Raw genomic sequence first — 20,983 nt, 5'->3', positions numbered from 1 at the left:
TGCGACAGCTTGTAGCGGTCGCAAAAAATATTTTTTTTAGCAGTGGATAATGCATATCCAACTCCACCACCACCACCACCACCACCACCATCATTCTAATTTCATAAAGCTCAACCTCATTTCCATCTCCTCTTTACAAAATCAAATATTCTCATTTTGTGGGGAAGAAAATCCCATTTTTCTTTATAAATCAATTCCAAGGATAAAATATACCATTTTATCACAACTCAATCATATTTTCAATTCCACAATCATTTTCAAGGATCCATTTGAAAACCCTTTTTTTACTTCAAAATCAAAACCCTAGATTTTTATCCAAAAATCCTCAAATCACAATTTTGTTTAGAAAAGAAAATAACTAAGTTAAAAATCACATTAAAGTGTAGAGAAATCCCTATCTCAAAGCTAGAAGGCAAGAGAGAGAATGAAGAAACTTTGACGAAACCGAAGATCAACTTTGCTCCGATCAAAAAGAAACTCTAGGCAAGCTCTACCATTTTTCCCAAAGGACAATGGTTGAGAGATCAATAGATTATAGTATATTTGAGGTTTAAAGATGATTTCTAGAAAGAGAGTGCATAGATCTAGGTTTTGAAATGTTTAAAGAGAGAGAGGTGAGAAAATGACTCAAAAAGTACCTTTCATGAACTGATATACGCGCAGACCACTCGAGCGTAGAAATGGTCGCTTGAGCGACCAGACACAACGAAGACACCACTCGAGCGCAAAAACAATCGCTCAAGCGCACATTGCACCCCTTCCAGTAGTTCAGGCCTGTAAAAGTTCACTCGAGCGCAAGAAGTATCGCTCGAGCGCAGATATCAAACTCTCAGTAGTTTTGCAAACTCTAAAAGACCGCTCGAGCGAACACGCAAAATTCTGGGGCAAAGTGTCATGACCCGAACCCGCCCCTATGGGTTAAGGACATAACCGGCCAGTAATCCTGAGATTACCTACGGCCTCAGACCAAAACAGACATAATTTGTCAGAGTAAAGGGGCCAAACGGAAGCAATAAATAAAAACTTTGTCCATAGAGCCGTGCTTATATGCACATCAACAGACCATATTCAGTTACGTTAATAACCCACAGTTCAAAAGTACAGTTTCACAAAATTCATTACAAACAGGATCATCCAAAACAAGTCAACCTATGACAGACTATTACATATTTACATAAAGTCCCTGCCGGCAAGACAAGATATAATTACATAGCAAAAGGCAAGGGTAGGTCTCAAGAGTGAGACGCAAGGCTGACTTCCCCAAAACTCGGATTTTTCCTAGCAGACTTCACTGGGGCTGGGTTTGGACTTCCCTTGGCTCACCTACAAACACATGAATGAGCGTAAGCGATAGCCCAGTGAATAATATCAAACGTGACAGTTATATAACAATACGTAGAACAACATGCACCAAACGGCCTTGGGCCCAATTCATAATTCTATTTAGCGAATATATATGTATATATCTATACAACATTCAAATCAAGTAACTGTAGTCCTAACATTCTGGCCTTTGGCCCATTCGAATTTCCATTCATGGCGAAACGGCCTTCGGCCCATTCACTTATGTCGAAACGGCCTTTGGCCAACTCTTTCATGTAAAAACGGCCTTTGGCCCACTCTTTCATATCAAAGCGGCCTTTGGCCCACTCTTTCATATCAAAACGGCCTTTGGCCCACTCATTCATGTCAAAACGACCTTTGGTCCATTCATTCATGTCAAAACGACCTTTGGTCCATTCATTTACATCAAAACGACCTTCGGTCCATTCGTTCTTATCAAAACGACCTTCGGTCCATTTATACCAAAACGACCTTCGGTCTATTCCTATCAAAACGACCTTCGGTCCATTCATTTACTCCTGTCAGACTTTTGTCCACAATCCCAATTAACAACTTATAGAGTTTATAGGGGAATAACAATTGGACATTTGACAAGCTTTCAAATATTGATATTACTCACAGTGATCGGCTTGTGGATGCGCCCTGGAGCTTGACCCTACACATTTCATGAGTACAAAAGGGTCACTAACAGTTCAATCCGTTCTTTCATTCACATATTCCTCTTTAGGCTTTATTTTTATCTCAATAACTCGTTTACAATGTTTAACATATGCCTAAGAGTGCTTACAAGTGAAAGGGAACGGAAAACGAAACACAGAACGCATAAACAAAATTCCAGGAAACAGGGTCCCCGCTCGAGCGTCAACCTATACGCTCGAGCGGACCCTTAAGGCCTGCAAAAGTACTGGTTGCATGAAAATTACGCTCGAGCGTTAAATAGGGCGCTCGAGCGGAAGGCCTGTCTACAAAATTCCATGCTCGAGCGTGATATGTCCCGCTCGAGCGGACATCCAACTCTGCAAAAATGCTGGGAGCACGATTTTCCCGCTCAAGCGGCCATTACCCCGCTCGAGCGGACATCAAAATTCTGGAAAACCCAGAACTGTGTTCTTGAGTTCCAACATCGAATTCAAGGGCCCCAAATGCATGATTTCGGCTCAAACTTCATATATATGTGTACTAACATGATATAGACACCAAATTACCACATATTGAAACTCAATTCCCATGAATCAATCACATGCAAACCCAAACTATACCAAACTTACTTCCAATACATTAAATTCATGCATTTAAGTTTCATATCTTCATCAATCATGCATGCATGTCAATTCTTGACTCCATTTCTATTCCAATCAATGCAAATGGTGTTCATTCTCATGGAACACAACAAAAACATGCTTGCATGTAGGATTTAACACTCATATTTCTATATTCATCCCAATACATGCTTGATCATGCAAAACCATGGTGATTCTATACATGCATGTGCATTTTAACTTCAATTCCATCAACTAGAGTACAACTATTGTTCTTGATCACTAATTAACCTTTAATTCACAAAATCACAAGTTCAAACTCATGAATTCATAAACAATCACTTACCTAGAAGCTCAATCTATGGTCAGTTCTTGAGTTGGACTTCAAATTCGTAACCTTGGGCCAAAAATTACACAACTTTCTCCCTCACTCTCTCTAGCAGCCGACCTCCCCCCCCCCTTTCTTAGAGTTTGATCAGCCAAAAATGAAGGTATATGAGAGAATAAGAAGTGTAGTGCTCAAACACAAGAAGTCCCACTAGCCACAATTAAGATATTAAACAATTTGAGCACAATGCCATTAAATAATTCAATTTAATCTGGCCCGAATCAATTTTTCAATTAAATTTCACCGTAGGCTCTAAAAATTATGCCAATCACAATGGCGTAATCAATTCCGGATTCTGTGGCCGATAAGGCCCTCAATTAAATTTCCAAAGCGGATTATTCAAACAGATATTCCTACGGTGAACAGATAAAACTTCAAAATCACATATATTCACATAATGGCACATAAAATCATGGTAAACACGTAATCATACTCAATTTAAGGACCAATTGGCATACTACGGAACAGGGGTATTACACAAAGACTCTTTTGAAAAACAAACTTCCAGCCTATTTCAAATACAATCGCAAGAATCAAACAATCCAATTCAACAAGAAATAAGATGAACAAGAATATAAACAACCAGATAAAACAAGGAATCCGGATCTAAAACAATAAACGGTTCGGGTCTAAACTATAATCGTTATACCATTTAATCTGTGTTTTTTTTTTTTTTTTTATAAAAAAAAGTAGAAGATTGTATTCATGTTTTTTGAATGCAATTACACTGTGATTGTATTTTTAATCTATGTTTTTTTGAAGAAAAAAAGAAAAGAAAAAAGAAGAGATTATATTCATTAGGTTGACATAAAGTAACAACTATAAATGATTATTAGATTGTATTTTGTGATTGTGATTGGACTTAATTTAATTTTTAATATGATGATTGTATTTTTAATCTATGTTTTTCTATAAAAAAATTAGATTGTATTTATTAGGTTTACATAAAATACTCACTATTGATGATGATTATGAGATTGTATTTTGTAATTGAGTTTTTTAACTCACTGTATATTTTGAAGAAAAAAATTTGTTGTGCTTTTTAACTATCAATTAACTTAATTTGTGATTAGGTTTTTAACTCACTATATTTTTTCAAAAAAAAAAAAAAAAATTGTATTTTTTAATTACCAATTGACTTCATTACTTTGATTTTTTATTATAAACAAAAATGTAATTGTGACGACCCTACCACGTAGATATTTTACATTTAATTAATCAAGGTGATTTAGATTTTAATTAATTATTATTCCGATTTAATTGTGAAATTGATGAACAATATTGGGGTTGATTCGTATATAATTTTATAAAAGAGTTATCTTGGAATTAGAAATTAAAAGCTTAGGTGGCTCGAGAAGGCGAAATTGACGAATTGAAATATTCTAATTTCGAGTATCGAACTATATGGGAATTTAATTAATACTCGATTCAGTTTAGTAAAATTGAGATTTTATTAATTGAGTTCGAATTGGAGTTAATTATGGTATGAAGATTGGGAATTAAGATTGTTATGAATTAAATTTATTTATGTGAAGTTCAATTGAATATGTAATTTATTGACGGAGATTTTGAATTTGATCTGAAATTGAAGACCTTAATGGCTTGGGAATCCAAGATTAATGATGGTGATAAGTTTAATTTGATATTTGGAACTTTTTGGGATATTGATTAAAAATCTGATTCAGATTAATAAATTTAGTTATGATTGATTGGGCCTTAATTGAAGTCAATTAGGCTAATTGAGTTGTATTAGAATTCACCAATCCAGATTAAATATGATTAATTGTGATTTAATTAAACTAATTATGTAATTGAGAGTTAAATTAATCCTACTCACGTGATTAATTGCGAAGTTATGTGCCAACGTATTTTATATTGATCAATTCATGAAATACAGAGGAGCTGGAGCCTTTCATATGTGTGTATATTATATTTGTGTTAAAGTCAAGAGTGGGTGTATTAAGAAATCTAGCGGGTGTGCAGATAAATCAAATGTGTGCATGGGTGTTGTACTGGAGGCTTAAAACAAGGTGCACGTGTGCATTGTGGTCAGCAAAAGGAGTGTAAATGTGTATGTGTTGAACAGTCTGATTTGGCTTCATATAACAAGGACAAGTGTCCCACTACGTAAAATAAAATAAAATGAAAAGACAAGAAAAGAAAAGAATAAGGAAGGAAATCAAAAAGAAAGTGGAATAAAGAAAAGGAGTGTAGTACATTGCTATTCATCATTTATTCCTTTAGCTGGAAAGAACGCAGCCGAGAGAAAGAGGGAGGACAATGGAGAGAGAGAAAGAAAGAACAAAAAGGGAAGAAGAAGAATCCAAGTTTTGTGTTGGAAAATTGAAGGAAGGGCTCAAGAAATTTATCAAATTGAAGAGTAAAGGTAAGGATTTTAATCTTAATTTTTGTAGAATTCTTGTATCACATTTAAAATTAAAGATGAGTTTGGTTCAATTTCATGTAATTGAAAGGAAATTAGTAAGAAGATGATGAAATTAAATTAGATTCATGATTATGAAAATTAATTTAGAGATTAATTATTTTGGATTTGATTTTAGAATATTATGTATGAATTGAGTCTAGTTTCTATATGTATGGACAAATCTTACAAGTCTTAATACTCTAATTGTACATGCATCATAGATTTCTTAGAATTAATTTCATGTTATGATGAAATAAGAACTAAGCTTTGGAAAATTATGAGTTTATGAACAAACGAATTCAATTTTTAAATAAAAAGAGTTTTGATTTAAAATTGTTCATATTTTCTCGATTAATTAAGAGTTTGCATGTTTAGACAAGCCATGTATGAACCCTAGTTTTGAGATTATATTTTGAAAGTTCAATTTTATGTTTTACAAATTGTGGGTTTGAAATTGGGCTTGATGCGAAAAAAATGAATTAAATTTAAATTTGGACAAATTTTGAAATGAATTATAATTTATATTTGAGAATAAAAAATTAGTTTGATTTTGATTTAAATTGCATGCATGTAAATATTTTTGAAAGGGTTTTATAGTTTCAATTTATGTTTCATAAAATAAAGAAAGAATTTATGTTTCATAAAATAAAGAAAGAATTGAAAGATGATTTTTGAAACATGGAGAATTTGGCACCAAATCACATATGCATACATAATTTTGTTGAATCGCATGAATTTAAGTGCCATTTATACTATTTGAGACGAAATTAGAGTCTACATTTCACATGCATGCACAATCCAGGAAAATATAGAATTCATGTGCATGAGTTTTAAAGTTATGGGAATGGATTTGAAATAATTTGGGCTTGTATGATTAATCCTTGGAGATTTGAGCTTCAAATCTTGTAGAATTGACATTATGTCATGTTAGAAGTTGTATGGTTGACATATAAAACAAAACATGTAAGTTGTATCATTTAAAGTGATGTTTTGAAGTTTAAACAATATTCTAGAAAACCCATAATTCATCATCATTGCTTGAGCGAAGAAGTTGTCGCTCGAGCATAGAATTCAAGCAACCAGTATTTTTGCAGACCAAAAGGTCTGCTCAAGCGACCAATGTTGCGCTAGAGCGGAGAACCCTGTTTTAGAAAAGTTTGAAAAGTTGTTTCATGTTCCAATTTATGTTTTCTTTTATTTCTAAACACTCTTAGGCATACATTGAGCATTATGAATGAATTGAAAGAGTAAGAAAGAAGTCTAAGGGAATTAAAAAGTGAAGAACGAAATGAATTGTATTGTGACCCGATTTCTATGTGTATTATGAATTGTGTAGAGTCAACTATAAGGGTGAATCAGGCATCTGAACACTATAAGTAATATCTTAGTAAAGATATTTTCAAGTATGTTATTTTTCAAATGCTACTTCTGTATAAGTTTTATAGAATTGTTGATTTGAATTATAAATGAGTATTCTATATGCCTAATTTTTTTGTATAAGACTCTATGAAGAACATGATTTGGGCCTAAGGCCTTTTGATATGTGATAAGAGTATGAATTGGGCCTGAGGCAGTTTGATATGTCTAAATTGGGCCTAAGGCCGTTTGTCGTTTGATAAATGGGCCAAAGGCCGTTTAAATAATATGTGATGCGCCCAAGGCCATCTGAATACGAATGCAATAGGCCAAAGGCCGTTTGAATATTATGATGGGCAAAGGCCGTTTGAATAATATGTAATAGGCCCAAGGCCATCTGAATACGAATGTAATGGGCCAAAGACTGTTTGAATGTTATGATAGGCCGAAGGCCGTTTGAATATCGTGATGGGCCAAAGGCGGTTTGAATATGAATGTAATGGGCCAAAGGCCGACTGAATAAAAAGGTTATCATGATCACGAATATGAATATGCACATAGATATGAATATGAACATGTAATATGATTAGACAAGTAAATTGGGCCTGAGGCCGTCCTGATTTTGATTTATATGTAATATGCATTAATGTGATTTACTTAATTAAGAATCTCAGTTATACAACTTCCTTACTTTGGTATTATTCACTGGACATTAACTCACTCTTTATATATATATATATATATATAGGTGAGCAATTGGAGGATCAACATTAGAGTTTGCTTCGAAGTCTGCTTTTTTGTCAAGCCACCCAATAAGTACCTCTGTGTAGAGGCTTTATTTTATTTTGTCAGGCTTGAGTTAATCTTTGTGTTATGTTAAAAGTCCTCCATGTAGTGTGTGTGAGATATGTTATAAAATATGTCTTCGTACATGTATATATAAAAGTGTGTTAAAAATGTTTTAATTACCACAATTGATCATGTACGCATAGCTCAATGGACATTATTATTTTTGTTTTGCTTCCGCTTCAGGCCCCAATTATATTTAAATATAACTGACTTTGTCTTTGAGGCCATAGGTAATTTTCGGATTATTGGCCGGTTACGACGCTAAACCTATAGCGACATGTTTGGGTCGTGACAGTGATAGTATTTTTTACACTCCGTTTTGATTGCATGGAGATTTTATTTTTTAAAATGATTTTTTTTACACTCCATTTTATTTGTGTTTTATAAACAAAAAAATAGATTGTATTCATTAGGTTTACATAAAGTAGCCACCATTGATGATGATTGGATTATATTTTGTGTAGCAAAAAAAAAAAAAATTATAATTGCGCTTTTTAACTCACCGTAAAAAAAATATTGTACTTTTCAACTATCTATTAACTTAATTTGTGATTGGGTTTTTAACTCATTTTGTTTTTTGGAACCAATTGACTTCATTGCTTATTTTATTTTATTTTATTATTATGAGCAAAAATGTGATTGTGTTTTTTTGCACTCCATTTTGATCACGCGATGATTTTATTTTTTAATTGATTGTGTTTTTTTATATTCCATTTCAATTGCATAATGAGAATTTTTTTTTGTTTTAGTTGTGATAATCTCCGTGTTTTTTTCGATCACTTAATAGATTATATTCATTAGGTGCATATAAAGTATCTACTATTGATGGTGATTAGATTGTATTTTGTCTATAAAAAAAATGGTAATTGGGTGCATTTTTTGAAAAAAAAAAATGATTGTGTTTTTTAAATGTCAGTTGACTTAATTTGTGATTGAGAATGATTGTATTTTTTAACTATCAATTGACTTAATTTGTGATTTGATTTTTAACTCATTGTGTTTTTTTGGAAAAAAAAATAATTGTGTTTTTTTTTTACCAATTGACTTCATTGCTTTTATTTATTATTATTATGGACAAAATTTTACAGTTACAATCTTCATTCCAATACAATCTTCAAACTCTATAAGTAATTTTTTCATTTATTTTTCAATGCGATGATCGTATTTTTAAACTAATTGAATTTTTCAACTCACTGTGTTTTTTTGAAGGAAAAAGTGATTGTGCATTTTAAATGTCAATTTAAAAAATTTATAATTAATTTCTGATTGGGTTTTGAGCTCACTTGATTGTGATTGTGTTTTTTAAATATCAATTGACTGAGTTTTTTATACTCCATTTCAATCACATGATGAGAAAAAAAAAATGTTTGGGTTGTAACAATCTCTGTGTTTTTTTTGATCACTTAAGTAGGTTCACATAAAGTACCCACTAGTGATGATGATTAGATTGTATTTTGTCTACTCAAAAAAAATTGTAATTGGGTTTGTTAATTTACTGTATTTTTTGGATAAAAAAATGATTGAATTTTTTAAATACCAGTTGACTTAATTTGTGATTGGGAATGATTGTATTTTTTAACTATCAATTAATTTAATTTGTGATTGGGTTTTTAACTCACTGTGTTTTTTGGGGAAAAAAAAACATTGTGCTTTGTAACTATCAATTAACTTAATTTGTTATTGGGTTTTTAGCTCACTATGTTTTTTGAAAATAATAATAATAATTGTACTCTTTAATTACCAATTGACTTCATTGCTCTTTATTATTATTATTATGAGCAAAAATGATTGTGTTTTTTATTTTTTAAATGATCGTGTTTTTTTTACACTCTATTTCTATGACATGATGAGAAAAAAAATTGTTTGGGTTGTGACAATCTCTATGTTTTTTAATGATTAGATTGTATGTTGTCTTGCAAAAAATTGTAATTGGGTCTTTAATTCACTATGTTTTTTGAAGAAAAAAATGATTATATTTTTTAACTATCAATTGACTTAATTTGTGATTGAGTTTTTGGACAATCTGTTTCGATCATATAATGAGAAAAAAAAATTGCGTGGATTGTGACAATCTCTGCGTTTTTTAAAAACTTATTTAGCCAAGTAATAGATTATTTAACATTCATGTTCACAATATGAATATTAACTACCATATCACCCATATAATGCATGGGATTATTTGTTTGTTTTTATTTTTCTGTTAAAAAATAAATGGGTACCATTACCGATATTTGTGTGTGTGTGTTTTTTTTATTTTTTATTTTCTACTTTATAATTTATTAAATATTAATTTTAGATTTGTTATAATAACTTTTTTTACATGATGGAACGTGATACAATTGCCGCTAAAATTAATCAACTATCTCGAAAAAGAAAATCACTCATTTCACTGCAGACTGATCATGATGATCCCACATTCAAGAACAAATTAAAACAACTTCAAAAAGAAGCACGTTGATTAAGAGCATGTGTTCTACGTGACAAACAATTACATTATAGAACCAACGTTTAAAATGTCACAAGTAAGCGCTAAAGTATTATCATTTTCATATATATAGATTTCTTATTATTTTTTATACTAAATAAATATATTTGAAGCAATTTACAATACAAAAGTTGTTATGTCTTCCACATCAGAAGGTATTCACTTCCAGCAACATGTTTCAAGAGTCACTAAATTGACAAACAATACTAATGTTCTAAATGGTAAGAAGCTCAAGTAATATATTTTCTAATTTTGATTCTTTTATATTTGCTAATTTCATAATAAATGCTAATAATTATATTGTTTATATTTTTCATGAATATTATATGATGCAATAGTCATGCCTCCCATTTCTGAGGAAGAAGGTAATAAATATTATTAATTTTACAATTATGATTTATTTGACAATACTCTTATAACTTTAAAAAAGTAATAATGTTATACTAATTATTTTATTTATATAAATCCAAATAAAGGAATTGTTTTATTCTTGACATCTGAGGGTATTCAGATACACGAGAATGCTTCAGAAGTCACAAGGGTGGTGAATAATAATATTATCCTACAAGAAGGTAAACACTAACATATATATAGATTTCGCAATTATGATTTTTAAATTATAATTCACAAGTTGCTCCGTTTGACAAGGGCTTTTGTGGCTATTTTAGCCACAAAAGACAAAACAGGCTATTTTAGCCGCAACAAACAAAATATCACATCCAACTCATAATCATTACACTCTTCTTTCATAAAAAAAATCAAAAAAGCGAAAAAACTCTTTCCAAACCAAGCTTTTTAGCTCAGGCTAAAATAACCAAAAAAGCCAAAAGCTAAAAAGCCAATCCACCTCCCAAACGGAGGCTTATATTGTTTTTTTTTTTTAATCTAATTAGATGACGCGAACAACAATATTATCACAAAAGAACAAGGTAATAATTATTATTTATATTAATTTTAAAATTATGATTTATTTGATAATATTATCATAACTTCAAATAATAAATGATTTGACATTAAATATTTTATTTATGCAAATTCAAATAAAGGAATTGTTGTATTTTTGACATCTGAGGGTGTTCACATACATGAAAATGTTTCGGAAGTTACAAGGATGGTGAATAATAATATTATCCTACCAAAAGGTAAACCCTAATATATATAAATATCAATATTTTTTAATTATAATTTTTAAAATTATAATTGTCAATAATTGATATTCATGAACCATTGAATTAAATATTAATTTATAAATTAATTATTTTGCAATTAAATTTTAGATGATGGAATAGTCATTCCCCCTATATTTGAGAACTCCAATTGCATGGAGATGTATCAGAAATCATAATGACAGCAAATATTAATATTCATCCACCACAAGGTATAAATAAACTATTATGTTATTCATTTTTACGTATTATTTGTACATGACTCACAATTTTATAATTATCTCGTTATAATATCTGCATATACAAATATTAATATTGATAAATTATATTTTTTCAACTTCTAGGTCCATGTCTCATTACATGTAAATACAACAAGTTATATACTAATCATTCATTCCGTCATACAAATTATATTCAAGTGTGGTAGGTTATGATTATATAATATTAATTAATTACATATGACAATATAATTCTCACCATTATATATATATATATATATATGGGGACATAATTTTTGAATGACAACACGTGGCCGAGGTGGTACCGGAGTGCCAACGGAGGTGTTACGTGTCTTGGACATGACGCCGAGATTGTCTCGGCAAGGCCGAGGTTATCTGCTAAGATACCGGAATCCGGGATAAGTGGATAAGGGACAAGAGTCCTAAAATGAGATGGGACTTTAGTTTGGGTAAATGTAAGACTCTTAGAGAGTTTATTCTAATCCTACTGGGAATCCAAGATTAACAGTAATTCTAAATCCATTGAAGCTAGGCTTCTAATGGGATTAGGTCAGTGTTGGCTATAAAAGAGAAGCACCCTCATTAGTCTAAGGTACGCTTTTTATATTCTGAATAGTGAGTTAAGCCCTTTCGCTATCTTTGAGAGATAGCTGACTTGATCGTTGGAGTGCTCCCGAGTGGACGAATCACCGCCAGAATCTCTTCTTTCTATGATAGGTCGTTCGGGTTTAATCTATTTTGTCGGTGCTCTCCAGCTAAGTACTAGTTTGGCAATGTGGTCAGAAATGGACTCACACAATTTGGTGTCGTCTGTGGGAAAGAAAGGAGAATAGATGGCCAAGAACGGACAGAAAGAGAAGGTTGGGGACGACACTCCTATTGGGAGTGGGAGACCTGTTGACCTTGACGTCGAAGAAGACAATTGCAACAAAGAGACTCGTGATAAGAATCACGGGAAAAGGACGTCAGCCAAGAGGGTGACACGTCAAAGAAATCAGACCGAAGCGGGTATTATAACGAGGATGACCTCCAGGTGTGGAAAGAAAGATGCCTGCGGAGGGACGACGAGATGAAGGAAATAGCGAACAAATTGGTGGACCTGCAAACGGTCGTCAACTTCATGATGCAGAACAATGTCATGTAGCCACCATTCCCATTACAAGATAGGTCGATTCCAGCAGCCAAGAAAGCTGCCCGAAAAGATGGGCAAAAAATAGTCCCTACAGTCCCCCAGTACACCAGGACTGAAAAACACTCTCACTGGCCTTCAAGAGAGGTCGGCCGAGGAGAGTCAAGAAGGGGAGATTCTAGGAGAACACATCGCACCAAGGAAGTTGACCCTAAAGAACATCGACATGTTCAAGGGTAGGAGTTGTGCTTCGACACAACTAATGAAGAAAGGTCCAAGAGTACTCATAATGAAACTGGGAGTAGCGCACCAAAAAATCTGAAATCCGTCGAGAACCGAGCTCCTGGACGGACCAAGGAGGACTTGAGGGATTACCTCCAGAGGAAGCAACAAGATGCCGAGGTAACTTCCCCTGTCAAGCTGAAAACGCTGTTCTCGGTAGAATTGGACAAATTCGAAGCCCTGAAGAGGTTTAACATGCCAAGGTTCCAGATATACGATGGTAAGTCAGACCCCAACTTTCACGTCGGTTTGTCCTTGAACTCAATGGCATTGTACACTAGGAATGAGCCATTGCTTTGCAAAGTGTTCTCCTCATCCTTCGAGGTAATTGCATCAGACTGGTTTCACAAGTTGCCGAAAGGAACTGTGAAAACCTGAGAAGGCCTGGCCGAGATGTTTGTAGCCAGGTTCGTGACAAACAAACTATAGCCATTAAGGGTAGACGCCCTGATGGCCTTGGGAATTGGCGAGGACGAAAGCCTTAGAGCCTATGCAAAAAGTTATTATGAGGTATTCAACCGAATACAAGGGTGCAACCAAAAGGTAGCAGTCGTATTGTTTAAGAACGACCTAAAAGATGATTGCCTGCTCCGAAAATCACTGGCAAAGGCATTGCCAAAAAGCATGGAGGAACTTATGGCCATGATAGAAAAGTATGCCAGGGCCGAGGAGGACCGCCGGGGACAAAGGCGCCGAAACCAGAGAAGAAAAATGGCTCGCCGAAGCGAGGTCGAGATGATGGTGGATACAACAAACCAGAGACAAGATTAAGGGTTGCATAAGCAGTCACAACCATATTCCGAATCCCGGTTTACAAATTCTTGGAGAAAATCCGAAATCAGCCCTATTACAGAGCACCAGCAAGGGTACCAGACGAATTTATGGAAAAAAGCCTTGGCAAGCACTGTGCTTACCACAATGAAGTTGGACATCTGACTCAGGGGTGCAGAGCCCTAAAGACACATCTGGAAGACCTAGTAAGACAAGGCCATTTAAGGGACCTGGTAGACGAGGCCAGGACAAAGGAAGAGCAGGCAAGATTGCCCCAGGCATCGACAGCACCACCCTCACCAGCACCACAACCGCAGGCAGGTGGACCTCGAGCGATCAATGTGATTCACTCGAAGGTGAATGAGAATGAGATAATGAGGAAAACCCAGAAGATAAAACACCTACAATATATATATCAGGTTGGAAAGAAGAGACCTAAGGCAGACGAAAGCCAGGGACCAGTGGTGTCCTTTACTGAGGTAGACCTGGAGATGGTACAGCATCCACACAACAATGTCTTGGTAATATCCCTCCAGATTAGAGAATGCCAAGTGTAGCGCATCTTAGTTGACCAGGATAGCTCTTGTGATATCATGTATGTCAGGTGTTACAAGGAGCTTGGCCTTCACCAAGATGATATGGAGCAGTCCAATGGCCCAGTGGTTGGGTTCAATAGAACGCCGACGTGGCCCTTGGGAGCAGCGAGCTTGGAGGTGCAGGTTGGCACTAAGAAAATAAAAACAGAGTTCACCATAATCGACACCCCCTTCCTTTACAATGCTATCTTGGGAAGGCCATGGCTATATGCAATGGGGGTTGTTCCCCCAACATTGCATCAACTATTGCGATTCCCAACAGAGCATGGAATAGAAGAGGTTAGAGAGGATCAGTTGCAGGCAAAGAATTGCCCCATGGCGGCAATGAAATCTACCTGCAATATACGAGAAGCAGAAACAGCAGAGATCGAAGACGAAAACGTAGAAGTCTTGGAGGACGTCGGCAAAGAGCTAGTCGAGAAAAGTGAGGAAGCGCTGAAGAAAATCCTTGTCTAGCAAGGGGACGAAGAACGCTTCTTCTTCCTCGGCTCGGGCTTGGCCGAGGAAGAGGAAAAAGAGCTAGAGGCATTCCTGAGAGCAAATATCGAGGTGTTTGCATGGACACCATACGAGATGCCTAGCATTGACCCCGAGGTCACTTGCCATAGACTGAATATGGACAGGTCGGCCAAACCTGTCATCTAGCGAGCAAGAAGGCCGACATTAATGCATCTTGAGGCAGTAGAAGAGGAAGTGGACAAACTTCTGAGGCCAGAGTCATTCGAGAGGTAAATTACCCAACATGGTTATCAAACACAGTGGTTGTGAAGAAAAAGAATGGTAAGTGGAGGGTCTGTGTGGACGTTACTAGCCTAAACAAGGCTTGTCCCAAAAGTCAGTTTCCCATTACCCAAGATTGACCAATTGGTGGATACCACCTCAGGGCATGGAAGGATGAGCTTCCTGGATGCCTACAGGGGATACCATCAAATAGCCATATACCCCCTAAATGAGGAGAAGACTGCATTTATCATCCTGAAAGGGCTGTATTGCTATAAAGTGATGCCTTCTAGTTTGAAAAATGCAGGAGCAACTTACTAGAGATTGATGACTAAGATGTTCAGATATCTGATTGGCAAAACTGTGGAGGTATACATAGATGGCATGGTCGTAAAGACCAAAAAACTTGAGGGTCATCTGAAAGATTTAAAGGTAGTTTTGACATCTTTAAAACATACTCAATGCATCGAAGTGTGCATTTGGAGTTGGGTCTGGTAAGTTCGTAGGATATTTGGTTACCAGAAGGGGCATTGAGGCATGCCCAGATCAGATCAAAGCCATGCTAGAACTAAAGAGCCCAACATTGGTAAAACAAGTGCAGATGTTAACTGGAAGGGCTGCAGCCCTGAATAGATTCATAAGTAGAAGCTTTGACAAGTGCAAACCTTTCTTCAGCTTAGTGAAGAAAGCCACTGACTTCTTGTGGACAGAAGAGTGCGAAGCCGCCCTGACCGACTTGAAGAAGTATTTGACCACAGCTCCGGTTCTCTCTGTCACGACCTAAACCCGCCCCTGTAGGTTTAGCACCGTAACCGGCCAGTAATCCGTGGATTACCAAAGGCCTCTGAACAGATTAGCAAATAATACGGGCTACGGAAGCAATAATACAAATTAGACAAGGTCTAATGAGCTATGATAACGTACATGGGACAGAACATTTCAAAACTTATTTATATATATACTTAAACATGCCAGTCCAGATATACAATATTTACAAGGTATTTACAGAATGTACTTCCCAAGACCTGACTTTACAAAGCATATACAGAGACTAGCATGAATACAAAAACAGCCATGGCATTGGGTTTCGTTCGGAACCTCCTCGGGAGGCACAACAGTTGGCTGACAAAAACAAAACAGAAGGCCGTCAATTCTGGCCCCGGTCATGTGCCAGCTTACATACATAATATAAACTGTGAGCGAAAGCTCAGTGAATAATAATAGAGTAAAGGGTTTCAATGAATGAGTTCATACATATTCATAAATCATAATTCAGATTTGTATAAAATTCATCATTTGTCCAGATCATATACAGACAGAAATCATAAGTCATGATTAAGTTTACGTGATACATCCATTAACATTAACAGAACAGAACAAAACAGAACGTATACACGTGAGGTTACGAATAACCAGTTCCATAAAGGAACCTCCGGATCCGGGTAACAGAACAGAAGCTGAGCCCTCGTGACAGGGCCTCCGGTACGGGTAACAGAGTGCAGACAGAAATAAGTTCCATAAAGGAACCTTTGATACCGGGTAACAGCTAACAGATATCACATGATGCTAACGATGTCACGAATACATATCAGAAATTGAACAATCATTCATTGTACAGAACATATCATTTCGGAAAACAGATCTTGTTTTGTTACACAGAAAATAGATACAATTTGAACATAACTTTACTAAATTATTCCTCACAGTTGGCCTTGAGACAAACAGACGGAGCAGATTAGTCAGATAGAACGCGACACGTGCCCTACATAACACATAACAGATACACACTTGAAACACACGTTCTAATTGTACAAAACTTACGTCGTTGGCTCTTAGTGTGTTTCTAACCTTTAATCCTCATTAAAGGGCCTTAAACATGGCCTACGAATGCCTAGGATGGAATGAGGATGCAAACATGCCTTGAAAACCATTTCTTAAATTTTGCTGAAAATAAGGTCCACGCTCGAGCGTGGATTACCCCGCTCGAGCCGACAAGCAAATGTTGAAGCTCCGCTCGAGCGTGAACTTCCTCGCTCGAGCGGACTGTAAAATCGACAAAAGTACTGGATGCATAATTTTCACACTCGACAGGCGCTCGACCCCCGCTTGAGCGTGAGACTTAGAGTCTCGCTCGAGCGTGGATTCCTCCGCTCAAGCGGACTGCAAAATACACAAACTTCTGGATATACGCATTTCACGCTCGAGCGTAACTATAGACGCTCGAGTGGAAGTGTATGTACACAGGATTCACGCTCGAGCGTGAAAGTACCCGCTTGAGTGTGGGTCAAACTTCTGAAAAATCCAGATTGACCTCCAAGCATAAAACTCGACCTTTAAGCCTTCAAAGCTCATTTTTCTTGGCCAATATTTGAGAAAACATAAAATAACTCATAAAACAACATGTATTAAAACTTATTTCAAGAAATCATGGCCCAAGAACAACCCAATTTGTGCAAAATCAACATGAACTCTTAGAACATGCCATTAATACAACATGCAAGAATCTCATTTTAAATCCAATGCTCTAAAACATGATCAAATGTAAGATTGAGCTCAAAATCATGATGAATTCATGGACTAAGGCTAGAATATGGGCTTGCATGCAAGAACTTCCATGAAGACACTTCAAAATGCTAAGATATGGACATGTATACATGATTTAAGCCTCAATTCAACATTTTTAACCAATTCTTGACTTTAAACTCTAATCTCCCATGAGCCATGCAAGAATTAATCTTAAATTCACAATGGAGAAGGTGAAATCTCTACCTTAGGTCTTGAATTCTAAGTGTAGAAGCTCAAATCTTCCAAGTTTCCTTCAAATCTCTAAAGATCAAGCAAAATTCTTGTTGAATCAATTTTCTCCTACTCTTCTCCCACTCTCATTGTTTGGTCTGAGATATGGATGAAGAAATGATGCCTCAAGGGTGTGAATTAAGTCCCACACAAGTTTGTAAAGGTGGCCCACTAAGTGGCAAACATGTAAATACTCAACTAATGTGATTTAGCATTATTTAACCGAACATAATCATACCAAATCAAATTCTAACTAAATTTACCAAAAAATCACATTAATTCTAATTAACACAAAATACTAATTAGTTTCGGATTCGGCCGCCGATAAGGCCTTCAATTTGCAGTTTAAAACATAAAACATGAACAGATCATTTTATGGCAAACAGACAAAAACACAAAAATAATGCAATACATATGCAATTTAATTCCGGATTCCTTCTAAATTACTGTTAGGCATAAATAATCATGGTTTAGCATTAATCAGAGGTCGGGGTTATTACAGTCTTCCCTCCTTAAAAGAGTTTGGTCCTCCAAACTCGAATTAGCTTCATTCAAAATCAACATTGGGTCCAATGGGAACAAATCCAGATATCTCTTCATCATGTCTTCCTCGGTTTCCTAAATTGCATAGGTTCCTTCGTGATTTTGCCAATCAACTTTTACCAACGGTATTTCTTTATTTCTCAACTTTTTGATCCGGCGATTCACAATTTGGATAGGTCTTTTCTCATAAGTGCAGTCATCTTTCAAAAGCACATGTGTTAGTTCGATGACGTGGAGTGGATCCCTCAAATATTCTCGTAGCATCGATACATGAACGACGTTATGCATGTGTTCCATTACTGGAGGTAAGGCTACCCGATACGATATCGGATTGATCTTTTCGAGAACTTCATAAGGTCCAACATATTTTGGCGCCAATTTTCCCTTAACACCAAACCGAGTTTGACCCTTCATCGGGGTCACCTTTATGAACACGTGGTCCCCAACTTCATATTCCCTCTCTCTTCTTCGAACATCGGCAGAGCTCTTCTGTCGCCTCTGTGCAGTTTTCAGACGCTGCTGTATCAATTTCACTTTCTTGGTTGTTTCTTGCACAAGTTCCGGTCCCAATAAAGGTCTATCACCTACTTCAGTCGAACATATCGGAGAATGACATTTTCTTCCATACAAAGCTTCGTAAGGAGTCATTCCAATGCTTGAATGGTAACTGTTGTTGTACACAAATTCAGCTAATGGCAAGTAGGTCTCCCAATTCCCTTGGAAGTCTAACACACACATTCTGAGCATATTCTCCAGAGTTTGGTTCATTTGTTCAGTTTGGCCTTCTGTCTGTGGGTGATAGACACTGCTCAGTCTCAATTCAGTTTCCAAAGCCTGTTGCAAACTTTGCTAGAATCTCGATACAAACTTTGAGTCCCTGTCAGACACAATAGATACTGGCACTCCATGCAATCTCACAATTTCAGTCATATAGATATTGGCCAATTTATCAGCGTTATAAATAGTTTTGACAGGCAGAAAATGGACAGACTTAGTTAAACGGTCAACTATAACCCAGATAGAGTCCATACCTTGAGAAGAACGAGGCAATCCCACAATGAAGTCCATGGTAATGTGCTCCCATTTTCATTCCGGTATTGGGAGTGGTTGTAACAAACCAACAGGTCGTTGGTGTTCAGTTTTAACCTGTTGGCAATGTAGACATCTAGCCACGAAATCGGCAATACTCTTTTTCATTCCAGGCCACCAAAAATTATGTTTCAAATTATGACACATCTTCATGTTCCCTAGATGCATAGAAAATTTACTACTGTGAGCTTCGGTCATAACACGTTTCCTCAAATCATAACCATCGGGCACACAAAGACGGTTTTGAAATTTCAGCACATCATTCTCAAACACAAATCCTGGCCTCGGCTTTGAATCAAATTCCTCTGTGATCTTTTTCAAGTATTCGTCCTCGCACTGTTTCTGTTTGATCTCGTCAAGAATTGTAGGTTGAGCGACAATAGCAGTAAATAGCCCATCTTGTTCTAGGTCAGTCAATAATTCTTTTCGGTTGGATAGCAAACATGACAAATTCGCACTGGATTTTCGGCTCAAGGCATCTGCTACGGTATTAGCCTTTCCTGGATGATACAAGATTTGCAAATCATAATCCTTGATTAGTTCTAACCATCGTCTCTGTCTTATGTTCAATTCCTTTTGGGTGAAGAAATATTTCAAGCTTTTATGGTCTGTATACACCTCGCAAGTTACCCCATACAAATAGTGACGCCATATTTTCAAAGCAAACACCACAGCCGATAATTCAAGATCATGTGTTGGGTAATTCTTTTCATGAGGTCGAAGTTGTCTAGAAGCATAGGCAATCACCCTTCCGTTTTGCATTAGTACACACTTCAAGCCTTTATAGGAAGCATCACTGTACACTTGAAACCCATCAGTACCATTAGGCAAGGTTAGGATTGGTGCAGTCACTAACCTGGTTTTCAACTCTTGGAAAAATGCTTCTTTTTGTTCATTCCAGTCAAATGGCACATTTTTCTGGGTTAACTGTGTCAGTGGCATCGCAAGCTTGGAAAACTCTTTCACAAACCTCCAGTAGTAGCCTGCAAGTCCCAGAAAACTTCAGACTTCTGTCACATTTGTCGGTCTAGGCCAATCCATGATAGCTTCAATTTTCTAAGGGTCAACAAAAACTCCATCGTTGTTGATTACATGTCCCAAAAATGTCACACTGTCAAGCCAGAATGCACACTTGGACAATGTAGCATACAATTTTTTTTTCTCTCAAAATCTGCAAGGTGGTTCTCAGATGGTTTTCATGTTCTTCCCTGTCTTTAGAATAAATCAAAATGTCATCGATAAATACAACAATGAAGTCATCCAGATATGATTTAAACACCTTATTCATAAGATCCATGAAAGCTGCAGGTGTATTGGTCATCTCAAACAGCATTACTAAAAATTCATAATGTCCATATCTAGTTCGGAATGTAGTTTTCTCTATGTCCTCAGCTCTAACCTTTAATTGATGATACCTGGACCTGAGGTCAATTTTGGAAAACACTTGGGCACCCTGAAGTTGATCAAACAAGTCATCTATTCGGGGCAGAGGGTATTTATTCTTGATAGTCACTTTGTTTAGTTCTCGGTAATCTATACACAATCT

The 20,983-nt window shown here is 35.9% G+C and overlaps 1 long non-coding RNA gene across 1 annotated transcript; it reads left to right on the top strand.

Annotated features, from left to right (window-relative positions):
* Positions 1 to 5,188: 5,188 nt before the first annotated feature.
* LOC114307654 (uncharacterized) lies at positions 5,189 to 7,797 on the top strand. Its single transcript, XR_003645194.2, has 2 exons — positions 5,189 to 5,377; positions 7,521 to 7,797. It is a non-coding gene; the product is annotated as an uncharacterized LOC114307654 (long non-coding RNA).
* Positions 7,798 to 20,983: the final 13,186 nt, after the last annotated feature.

This window comes from Camellia sinensis, chromosome 7, assembly GCF_055761805.1.
Source record: "Camellia sinensis isolate YWXY chromosome 7, ASM5576180v1, whole genome shotgun sequence".
In the NCBI taxonomy this organism is placed as follows: Eukaryota; Viridiplantae; Streptophyta; class Magnoliopsida; order Ericales; family Theaceae; genus Camellia; species Camellia sinensis.
Note: the sequence above shows the minus strand (reverse complement) of the source record. Positions and strands in the feature narration are given on the sequence as shown.